Genomic DNA, 12,664 nt, shown 5'->3' on the forward strand with positions numbered 1-12,664 from the left:
CCTGACCACAGAGAACATGTTTATTCTTTCGGGCTTACTGTCGGACTGCTGGATAGATCCCACGGGGGACTGCCAGAGCCCGGCCGCCTGCCCCGGCAGCTCCACTCCTCTTCTGACCCCGGATTTAAATCCACAGGCCCAGCTCCGGTTCACTGTATGAACCCCACGAGCCCTATATTCCCTGCTTCGACGGGACAAGTTGTTAAAATGGTTCTGGAGTTGGGTTCGGGGTTGTTACATAACACCCACCCGAGGGGCTAGGCAAGGCACGGCGAGAAGCGAGGCTGAAGCAGGCCCACGGCCCGCCGGGTCGAGTAGGGGTGAAGGGGGAGCGCTGTCAATTTCTCTGTGCTCCGCGGCTCTTCAGCCCAAGTTGAAGGGGGCGATTCCTCCGTGGGCGCCGCGGTCTGCTCGCGGGCCGGGTGCGCTTTGTTCTCAGGTGGCGGGGCTCCCGCAAAGGCAGCGAGAGGAGAACGACCCGAAAGCAGTTGGATCCGGCCGAGTTTGGAAATCTGAAGAAGTCGCTGATCAGCCATTTTAGTCTTTGCAGTTATCCGTATGAGCCCTCTCACTCCGCTCAGGGTTCCGGGACACGCGATGAAGCTCTATCAAAGCTTCAGGAAAAGTAATAGAATCCAAGCCATTAAGTCTCTAAAAGGTTCAATGGAAAGGCTCGCGGGCTCCTGTCCCGGCGCTCCCACCCCTGCGACGGCCGGGGGCAGTGCAGCCGCCGCCACTGTACCTTCCTGCCCTCTTCCCAGCAGCTGCCATCATTTCCTGCCGACCGCGTGGGGAGATTCTTTCCTCCCTTAATGTTCTGAGTTTTTATTAAATAGTTATCAGTCAGCAGGTCGCAGATGGCTCACCTTCCACTGTGGCTACAGTGTAGAGGAGCTAGGGGAAAATTACCACAGAAAAAGCCCAACTGCAGTGCTCCCACATTAGGCAAACTGGTTGTCTCTCAATTCCCCATACTGAGCCTTAATCATATATTCGGTAGGTTAGCTTGATTATGGTATCAGGAACATCATCAACTCATTTTGAAACTACCACCGCTCTAATGAAGAAATGAAACAATTTTCGTTTACTGATAGAACAGGGGCATTATTATGGGCATGTTAGATGTCTAGAATCCAATTGTTTTTAAAGAACCTGTTTAAGAACGTTTCAGTGCTATAGGTTTTCTTCAAATGTTAATACCAAATGAGAGAAGAAACTGACCGGACGGGCGTGCAGGGAGATTGAGAGAGAGAGAGAGAGAGAGAGAGAGAGAGAGAGAGAGAGAGAGAAAGAGATTAAAGTGGATTTGCAGTTTAAAAAAAAATCTCTGTAAAAGAACATTAAGAATATCTTGAAAAATTTCAGTACATAGATACATACAAAGAAGCCGCTGTAGTTTAAGTATTGAAGGTTTTTATACCTGACCTATTAACCTACCAGATTTAGGTTATTTATTTGATTTGATATCAAATTTCTGTTTTTTTCCTGAATTACGAGTTTAACCTATGTCTGTGCTAAGTGTCTAACTGTAATTGTATATACTAGTGTGAAAATGCTTTGAAAAGTAATGAAACTAAGGCACGGCTATGATTATTGTGAGTATGTAGATTTCTAAAACAGTGTGCAAGTAATTGACAGGTACACTTTTGAAAATGGTCAGTGTTTGAGAAGTTCACTCATTGGTGAATATAAGGACAGAAAATAACAGATATGTCCATGGAATAAAATGAATATTTCTTGATTCTAAGAGATGTTGAATGACTGTGCTGGGGCTTTGTAAAGGTTAAAGATTATTTTTGGTTTAGGCTTGGTGACGGGTTTAGGTCTTCAGTCTCAATATTTTTAGAATAGGTTTATTTTAAATATAAATAGTATTGAAATAAGTTATGCAGACAGAAAATGTATATATATTAGCACATATATAACTCCATGAATTTCCACAGAATGAATACATCCATGGCACATGAATTTCATCTGAGAAAGCACACACACAATTAAATTTGTTTGACCACACTTCTGAGAAATGGGGAAAATCAGATCTTTATTTTGTACAGATTTTTTTTTTGTTTTTCTCAGAAAATGAATCTGAAATAAAGATGCATGTCTCCAGAACCCAACATTACTCTTCCATGGGTTATTATTCTAAGACACTAAAACAAATTGTGGTAAGCAACTGTATGTCTTTTCAAGTTTGGCATGTGCTTATCAATAATCTTACTGATTGCTAAAGAGATCTAATGAAGTACTGTTATACAAAAGAGACACATTGGATAGAATTTTCTGGAGTGGACATTGACTCATTGAGCAAATAACAACATTTGTGACTCAGTTTCTTCATTCCCTTAGGAATTTCACAATCTAGAGCCTGTAAAATGACCTGGAGTGTTCATATCCTTGTATCCTTCTTCATTTCTTTTTTCTTTTTATTTTTTTGCCAAGGGCAGGAGAAAAATGTGAAATTAGTTTAACTCTTTATGTTCATGTAAACTACAACCATGAAGTCAATAGTCAAGAAATGAAGGGAAATCTCTAATCTCAAGTTTGTCAAGATGAGTCTTGATCATCTTAATTCTGCTCAAGGTTTTTCTCCAATGCTTAGCCTTTGTTTGCTTGCTTTTTTGGTCGGGGGAGTCCATGATTCTTTACTATATGAAGTGGAAGCAGCAGCACCAAATATGTTGACAGCTAAGACCAAAATGACTTCCTCTCATCTCCAGAAATCTAAGGAATTCTATTCTTTAACTCCATTATTTAAATATGTATCATCAATTAATTTTTGTAAAGTAGCTTGTTGTTTCACCTAGTTAAATTATAAAAATCCCATAGAGTTAAATGTATATATTAAGAAAGTGGAGTTTTATAACTTAATAATATAATTTCAGGGTAGAAAAGAGATTAGTTTACTAATTTAGTGTTATTCCTAAGATAAAGGAACTCAATTTGGAAATGTCTAGGTTGACATTGATTTAAGGATCTAGCAATGTCTACCAAATGGGTTAAGGTTATGCAAATGAAGTGAAGTCATTATATTGTCAGCTGGGTAAAATGACTGCGCAGGGCACCAGACTCCCACATCTTTCCCTTTTACAGTCACAGTGGGATAGGGAAAGTACCTGTTTGTTCCCATTTGTTTCCATGGGTACCTGAGGAAATAAAGACAGATTTCCAATTCTTTCTTTCTCTCTCACTCTCCCCCTCCCCATTCCCTTTCCTCCTTCTCTTTCTTCTTAGCTAGAGAAAGTACTAAGATTTTTTTTTTCCTGAAAGCTGTTAAAACATAAACCTTTAATATGGGAAAATACAAACCATAAAACCAGGAGGAAAAAAAAAAAAAAGATTAGCTTCTGATGTGTTCAGTAGTTCAGACTAGTGATGGGCCTCAAGAATTCCCCCTTCCTTCCTTCATTCCTACCCTCCTCCTTTCCTTTCCTCCTCCCTCCCTTCCTCCTTTCCTTCCTTCCTCCCTCCCTCCCCCTTCCTCCCTGCTTCCTTCCTTCCTTCCTTCCTTCCTTCCTTCCTTCCTTCCTTCCTTCCTTCCTTCCTTCTCTCCCTCCCTACTCTCTTCCTTCTTTCAATATTTATTGAGTGCCTTCTGGTTGTCAGAGAATAAATGAATATTTTTCTCATAGAAATTCATTTTTTTCCCTAACCTTTACCTTCTGTACTCTTTTGAATAGTTTTCAAAGTCTCGTAGACCTTGAGGCCTTCAGTGTGCCCTGGCCACTGTGGTCTTGTCTAAGAACCTTAGTATGAGGATGTGAAGATATTCTAATAGTTTTTATACAAAAGCAATGTATTACAGAAACTCAGATTTTTTTTGAAAATAATAAATTTGATTTTGTCATCTGTGTACGTACCACCATATTATATATAGTTGAACAAAACAGCAGATTTTAGGAAAATACTAAATATTTTTACGTTCTCAAATTTAATAAAGTAGTTCTGTGCTCATTACCAAAATTTCTTTAAAATAAAACTGTCTAAAGCAGCTACAAACATGAGTATTGGATCCCATAGGGCTTTAGAATGAAAACTTTTAAACATTAAATTTCCTCTTTAAAATCTTTCCTTTCTATTTCTTTTCATGAATGATTTTGACAAATTGCTATTAGTTTATTTTTAATTAATTTAATAATTTTATATTTCAATCCATAAAATAAATTATAAAAATATTTAAAGAAATAACAGATAGAAATCTACTTTTTCTCTAAGCCAGCAGATGGGGATGTTGGAGAAAATATTGTTCTTCGTAAAACTGTTGCGCACACTAAATACCTTTTGAAACATTGTAAACACATTTAGAGAAATTGAAAAAATATTTAAATGGCATTTACTTTGAAAAACTTCATTTAAAATGCTGTTCAACAAAGAACTAAAGTGCCTTTTAAAAACAGAATGCCTTTGATTTTATATAGATTATCTTGAATATCCTTGTAAAATTGATTAATATAATAATAAATAATTAATAAAGGCATCCAGAGACAGCATTGATTATAAATGCTCTCAGAAGAGAGAGAATTCTAAAATTGTATTTTTTTGGCTTTTTAACCTTGATTCTTCAGATATCATTTTTAAGGTGAATTTCTTATCATTGAATTTGCGTTGTGAATTATTGAAATTTTATATCTGTATTCATCAAATTAATTCACGTTTGCTAAATCTTTATTACATTTTCCATGAATGTGACTGTATGTATGTATATGTGTGAGTATGCATATGTTTATGTATAGTTATAGGTGGGCTATCGTGTCTTGCCATTTTTACTGAGGCAGTTACTAAAACCTGGAGTTACCAACATATGCAAATATTTCACAAAACTAGAATCAGCTTGGATGCTATTAAGCCAAAATAAGAATTCATGGTATGAAGAAAACCATGAACACATGTACCGGAACACGATGCCTTACAACTTGGTGGTATAAATGTTGTTATATTCAGTTGGAAGTTACAAAGAAAGAAATAGCTCCTGTTTGTAAGAATAATTAATTTGCCATTAGGTTTTTTTGTAGTTAAACTTTCATACTTCACTTATCACAAGAGAGTTTCAGGAAAATGATGCATTATACTAAACAGAAATCAAAGAATTGCATCAGTTGAAACATTGTATTTTAGGATAAAAGAAATTAAGTGTTTAAATAAAAAAATACTATATGAAATGATAAAAACTTAATGAGAATTTATTCCTGTGCTATTCCTTTTTGAGGTCTTCCAGGCTTAACCTGCTGACTCAAAAGGTATGGAGCATTTCCATTTCACATCAAGCCTTTAAAGTGGTAATAAGGTCATTGCACTGTGACATTATGACAACAGAATGCTGATTCATGCTCAGACCTCAGATCCTCTCATAATCTCTTCCAATAACACTGTACAAACTTTTGTTTCCCTAGAGCCCCCCAATTCCTCATTATTCCAGCATGTGTTGCTGTATAATTGAGTTTTCAGAGAATACGGTTTTTTCCTTCCTCTTCCTCTCTTCCTCCTCTTTGTCCTCTCCTTTTAAAAAAAGGCAATGGAAATAATCTGCAGAGCAAATGCAGGAAATAAAATTTAAATTTAAATAGAGTTGTTTTTTTTTTTTTTGAGTGAACAAAGGATACATTACACAGAGCTTAAATTTTTCATTCAATTTAAACATTTTATTGGGATGTTAATGGCCACTGGATAAATTATGTTTCCTTTCTTCCCCCCCCCCCCAACTGGATTCTACTGAAGTTTCCCTAGATATGATTAAAATATTAGGTCTTTTATTATGGCAATTTGCAGCCAAAATTCCTGAGATTTTTCTCTAGTGATTTGAGTAACTAATTGCCAAACCTTTTATATGACTAGGTCTCTTCACTACAATAGGAAAATTAGTTGTTGAATTCAAAATTAAAATTTCAAAATCCCCCCTGATTTGAAACATTTCAAACATCAAAATGTTTTTCAAAGCTGATTTTACTAATTTGGAAAAAAAAAAAAAGATGAATGTGGTTGTCACAGTGGTGTTAAGAGTCTGACATCTATTATTTTTCAGTGCTATTCAATTTATTTTGTCATTTTTGATAATTTTAATTTATAGAAGGAAATTATTTAAAAACTAACTTGGGTAATGAAAATATGGCCTTCATAAAGGAGGCGGGATCATGCCACTGTTGCCTTGTATCCTTCAGAAACCCTAGCCTAGTTCCTACTGCACTGAGGGACTTAATGATCATTTATCTATTAAACACATTTAATTTTATAGCAGATTTTCTTATTATAGAACTATACTTTTTAAAGTCAGAATTTTGCTTTTCCTCTCCATTTTGGTTTCAAAAGAAACACTTTACTTGTAGTCTGCCTCATATCCTATTTAGATAGAGGTGTAAAATATTTTTCATTTCCATCTACAAGCTAGATAAGTTCAAAGTTATCGCCTTTATTCCTTAATATACATTGCTATACATTAAAGTGATTTGCCGAATAGAAGTAGAATACACCCTTCAAAGTGGATTTACAAACGCTGTTCGGTGATGCCAAAGCCATGTTGCTAGTGGTTAGAATGCAAGACTCCATTAGAAGGGCCCTGAGAGTTATGGGTGTGCTCAGCTTCCATTTTAGTTTTGGATTTTTCTCAAAATGTGACTATACATATTCCTTGAATGGCCACAAAATTGTCAGTCTCCCCCTACCCCCATAATATAATATATCACAATTTTCTGTATTAATCTTGTAGTGCAAATTTTTTAAAAAGTACCAAATTACCTTTTTTTTTTCCTTTTAGAGGCTATCTCAGAAGGAGGAGTTTATGGACACAGTTTCTTGTGGACGAGTTGCTCTAATATTTGTGCTAATTTGTGTGATTTTTTTTATATGCATGCTTTTTTTTTTAATATCAGCAGTTTACCTTTAGGATTTATTTTCCAGTAATTTAGCTTTGTCCTGTTTTCATTCTGTAGATAACTTGCTTCAGCAAAAATCCCTCAACTTGTTATGATAGACTTTTAGTTTTCATACATTAACTGACTTATTGAAAAAAATCATTTAAAATGCTTACTACTGATTTGTGGCTTAAGGTCAAAGACAGTTTTAAAATTGGGAGCCTTGACATTTTAAGTGTCTTCAACTGGATAGACAAATAGGTTTGGGAGAAGACAGGGTTCATTATAGGAAGGAAATTTATAAGGAGATAGCTTTTTAGATGGCTCTAATTTTCATATCTTTTCACATTACTCAAATCAGTGACACATGCACTCATCATAGTTTACTATTTAGATTGTTCTTTTAAAGAATTTTAAATCATAGTGTTATATAATTTATTTATGGGTTTGTTAATACCTATATTGTTTCCTCGTGATTTGAGCACAAATTGGGTTGAACTAAGTGACTAAATTTTAGTATGTCCAAAACGTTTTGAATATGTCATCATATATTTTCCTATGGAATTTATTAACCCTTCATATACAATTAATTTTAATTGATAAATACTATGATATTCACTTTTTAAAAAAGATTTAATTTATTTATTTGAAAGGAAGAGTATGAGCAGGAAAAGGGGCAGAGAGACAAGCAGACTCCCCACTGAGTGGGGAACACAATGCATGGGCTGGATCCCAGGACCCTGAGATCATGACCTACATCATGACCTAAGCTGAAGTCACATGCTTACCTGACTGAGCCACCCAGGTGCCCCTGATATTCACTTGTTTTATGGCCCTCTGACACTTTCACTTTGATTGAATTTCAGTGAACCTCACAACATGCTCCTTCAGTGCAAATATTTTTGGTCTTATCTTTATAAATACCCAATTATACTGATAGAAATGATAGAAATATGAGTATAAAAACTGAATAAACTGTATGCTTATTATTTGAATATAGCGAAGTGTTACCTGATTCTTCATCCTTACAAGAGAATATGGCCTTAGTCGATCATTTCTAACTTCAGCATAAATTTAATTGAAACTCAAGTTATATAATTTGATATAAGAAAAGATTTTCTCAGCCTGTAAGCCTTTGCAGCTGATATTAAGGCTTTACATTACAATCCTATTCTCTTTCAGATTTAGTTTTCATTTCATTTTACAATTCCCCTAGCACTGGTGCTCAGTTCATTGCAGTTAAGGATGTCAACAATTTGATTATGTTTTTTATTTCTTATGCAAGACTAAAAGGATAGAATGAAATAAATATTTTGAAATAAATATCTTCAGGCCAAGGGGAAAAGTATTTCTTTTTCTTAATCGTAAATCGAAATTGCCACATTTCTTATAGTGTGGGAAGAGGGCCATGGAAAAGCAGGATAAACTCCAAGAGGCTGTGTAATGTAGTGTACTTGGTAGGGCAGTAGGAGTTGGGAACTGGAAACTTTTGTTTAAGTTTCTCTTTGGCTTAGAATCCCCCCCATTTGCAAGTCTATGGTCAGTCTTCATCTACACTGGCATTGAACTGCTACAAACCCGTGAATTCTTACATTAATATTACTTTTGACAAATAGAAACTATTAACTACTTCCAGAGAGAGAGAAAAAGGAAAAGAGGCATTATACATCCTTTTATGCAAAACACCCATTTTAGGCATTTTATCATTCTGAGCTGGTAAAAAAGTTTTCCTTGGTATTATGAGGTAAAATACTGACTGAAAAGTTTCGGAAAACGTTGTAGATAAAAATACCTAATGTGGCACATCCTACTAGACTTTGAATTTAGGAGGGGCCTGCACGAATCATAGCGGACTTGACATCCTGCTTGGGGTACCTGAGACATTGTAGCAACGCAGCTGCTTGATAAATGCTAATAAGGCTCATTTGTAGAACGTGTGTCCTTTAGTGTGTTACCCTGTGATAATATATTCTGTTTCTTTCACATCTAAATAATATTGTAACGATCCTAGATATATTTTAAAATATATTAGCATCTTAGAAGAATATTCAACAAAATTAATGATAATTCACAAGCAATATATAATTTTTGTCATTAAAGTTAATTGTTTAAAAATTCATGGGGCTCCTGGGTGGCTCAGTTGTTAAGCACCTGCCTTCGGCTCAGGGCGTGATCCTGGCGTTCTGGGATCGAGCCCCGCATCGGGCTCCTCCACTGGGAGCCTGCTTTTTCCTCTCCCACTCCCCCTGCTTGTGTTCCCTCTCTCGATGCCTCTCTCTGTTAAATAAATAAATAAATAAAATCTTTAAAAAAATAAATAAAAATAAAAATTCTTAAAGGACATTTTGGCACGGAAATGCTGAACACAATGAGTAGTTTCAATCCAAAGAATAAGAATCATCAGTTTGGTCAATGTATTTGAAAATATTGTCATAAATATTTTAGTGACACTAACTTGGAACATTTTTAACTTATTCTTCAAGGGCTTCATGTAAGCTATTTATTTTGGATTACAGATGTTTAGAGGGATTGTTTTCAATGATCCACCAACCACAGAAATAGCTCCTACAACTCTGGAGTTGGAGGAGGGGCTTCCTAAAAAAAAAGTCTCATCTCAAGCCTTTGGTGAAGAAAGTTCTGGAAGTGATCTCTAGGGGTGGTAGGAAAGGTGTGTGCTTTGCTAGTTTTTCTTGAAAGATACATTTCCACTTATGTCATGATTTTTTCTTTTCTCATGTCTTATCTTGTGAGGAATTGAAAATTTTTAATCGTTTTTAGTTTCCGTAGGAAATGGAGATGTTGGGCTTTGTAATTCCCAAGCACTTTCATAATTTATAGCTGTATTTGTTTTAACAGCTTTTTAGTTTTTACAAATTTCTGCTGTTACTACTGATTTATATATGGAGAGGAAATTTTAGGAAGAGAGGCAAGAATTCACAGGGAATATCAAGGAATGATATAGTTTTAGTGCTTTGATGGAAAGGAGGATAAGTCTTCATCTTTATACTAGGAACACAGAGAAGTCAAGGATTGTCATCTTAATGAGAAACGCATGCAGTTTGCAGCCCTGGTAACATGCGAGACAGAACAGCATTGGCTACAAGTCTGAACTTGGAACCAAATTCTAGTCCTATTGTTAGATGAGTGACATTAGACAAATTTAATCTAGGGAAGTCTCGGTTTCCACCTTTGTAAAAGGGAATCATACATTAGAGGATTGTTTCAAGGATACACAGTAGGCATAAAACACTGCATACTGTGTTTGGCGTATCTAAGTGCATGAAAATTAGCGAACTTTTATTATTACTTCCTGTGTTACGATCTTTAGGAAGTTTTGATGCGTATTGATATAAGAGGTGGGAAATAAAGAAGAATGCATTTCTGGTTTCTTGTTGAAATCTTTTTCTACTGTTCGTATACCAGAGCAGGGCATCTGTTGTTTTGTGGCAAAGAAGAGGCTAGCACAATAAACCATATAAACCACTTAAAGTTATGTTTGGTGCACTAAAATATGAAAATGATTTTTAAAGACTGAGGTGCCAAAACTCGGGTGATACCACAACTTTCCCTTTGCAGCATATCACTTATGTTTAGGATGTCAGCAGTTTGGAACTGTTTTATCCCTGGTAGAGCTTTCAAGCACCTAATTAAGATATCGTTTAATATCTTTTTGAACAGTGCACGTTATAGATTCCTAATGCTTTATTTCACTTAATTAATTAAATTATATTTATTTAAATGAAAAGCATGCAAGAGACCAGAGGCTTTGATATCAGGCAAATAGGGGTTTAAATATGATCAGTTGCTTTACGATACAAAGCATGTTTTTTTTCTCTTTGTAGGATGAGGCTGTTTCCTTCTCATACCTGATATTATTGGGGGTTTAAATGAGAAAATAAATGGCCCTTCCTCTGTGTATCCTAGCCCTTTACTGGGAACTAAACAGCCTGCTCACAGCAATGGAGGAGAATAAAATTCTTGCCTTCAGGGAGCTTATGTATTTGATAGCTTTGTATGTATGTGTCACTTTCATCTTTTCAAAACACTTCCGCATCCATTTGGTCTTTATAGTAGGTAGCTCTGTATAGTTTATAGGATAAATGCGGTTACTATACTGATTTCCAGAGGAGAAAACAGAAATTAAGTGAATTGTTCTAAGCCACTGCAGGTTTGTGGAGGAGCTCTTGCCTGGAAAACAAGCCTTCCGCTTCCTGGGCCAGGCCTGTCCCCAGTCCTAGGCAGCAGTGACGCTAGTGTATAAAGATGAGCAGACGTGGTTTGAAATTATGACTCCAACATTTACTACTAGTTGTGTGAATCTGTATATATCAGCTAAACTTTCTAATCCTGTTTCTTCCTCTGTAAAATGAGAGTCATTGTGATGCCTGCCTCATAATATAACTGTCAGATTTAAATGATAATAGTTGCCCAATATAATATAGAGATTACTTTCTAATTTTAGTCGTTTCAATCCCCTTTAGTGTGTATTAGTCACATATACTTGGCTCCATCCTTTTATTTTTTAAGATTTATTTATTTATTTATTTGAGAGAGAGAGAGAGAGTGGAATGGGGTGGGGGGAGAAGAGGGAGAGGGACAAGCAGACTCCACATTGAGCACAGAACCAGACGTGGGACTCGATTCCAGGACTCTGAGATCATGACCTGAGCCAAAATCAAGAGTCAGACACTTAACCAACTGAGCCACCCAGGAGCCCTTTGGCTCCATCCTTTTAGATGAGTGGAAGATAAAGTAGCTAAAGAGAGCTAATTTAGCTCTTTATGGAATTTTTAATAAACTTCTTTAATATGGCCATTCCAACTAATATTAGAGACTAGGGTTTTATTCTATTATCATTTTTAGGAAACTGGTGAATATGCACATCTTACAGTAATTTTGGTGTGTCTTGATCCACAAACCTTATCCCCAAAATTCAACAGATAAACAGAAGGAACTGAAAATCATGAATAAGTTAACAAAAATGTAGATTCTAGTTAGCTTTAATTGTGACTAGCGAATTTTATTGTTACCACTTTTGCCATCAATATATTTGAGCAAGTAAAAATGATGGTAGATCATTCCCATGAATAGCGTGACATTAAACACAGGACATGTTCATTGTGACTTTATCCCTGAGGATCAATTATCTGCAGCTCGCTGCTGGTTGGTTGGCCCATTGTCATCTTCCTTGCAAGTTCCTTCCTAAGCATGAATAAGGGAGGCTCTCTTTTCCTGTTCCTGTTGTGTTGGAAAGGTTCAAAGATTTGAAAAACTTGAATAATTACTTGCCTAGAGACCACTTCTTCTGGAGAATAGAGAGATACTTTTTGAGGGGATGTAACCACTGATGGGAAGTAAAAATAAGGGAATCTCATAAATGAGTTAGAAATTTTCTTTGTTTATAAACTATTATTTTTATTATTATATTGTGTTAGTCACCATACTGTACATCCCTAGTTTTTGATGTAAAGTTCCATGATTCATTAGTTGCGTATAACACCCAGTGCACCATGCAATATGTGCCCTCCTTAGTACACATCACCCGCCTATCCCATTCCCCCAACCCTTCCCCTCTGAAGCCCTCAGTTTGTTTATAAACTATTAATTACCTCGTTTTGTGTTGACTTTCATTAATCTGATGCTACCTCATATTGTAGTAATCAGCATATGAAATCTTTAGTGTATTCAGAACTTGGGTCAAAAGTATTCTTTTAAAGCAAATCCATATATTTACAAGATAAAGTTATGTTGATAACTTTTGATTTGGACCTGAGGTAGAATGCATTGGATAAAAGTCAAATGCTTATCTTCAAAATACTTAT

At 35.8% G+C, this 12,664-nt stretch overlaps 1 protein-coding gene across 4 annotated transcripts in view; it reads left to right on the forward strand.

Annotated features, from left to right (window-relative positions):
* GRIA2 (glutamate ionotropic receptor AMPA type subunit 2) overlaps window positions 1-12,664 on the forward strand; it is a 149,447-nt gene that overhangs the window by 1,126 nt on the left and 135,657 nt on the right. The gene's annotated exons all lie outside the window — the stretch shown is intronic.

The sequence above is a fragment of the Ursus maritimus genome, unplaced genomic scaffold, assembly GCF_017311325.1.
Source record: "Ursus maritimus isolate PB19 unplaced genomic scaffold, ASM1731132v1 scaffold_11, whole genome shotgun sequence".
In the NCBI taxonomy this organism is placed as follows: domain Eukaryota; kingdom Metazoa; phylum Chordata; class Mammalia; order Carnivora; family Ursidae; genus Ursus; species Ursus maritimus.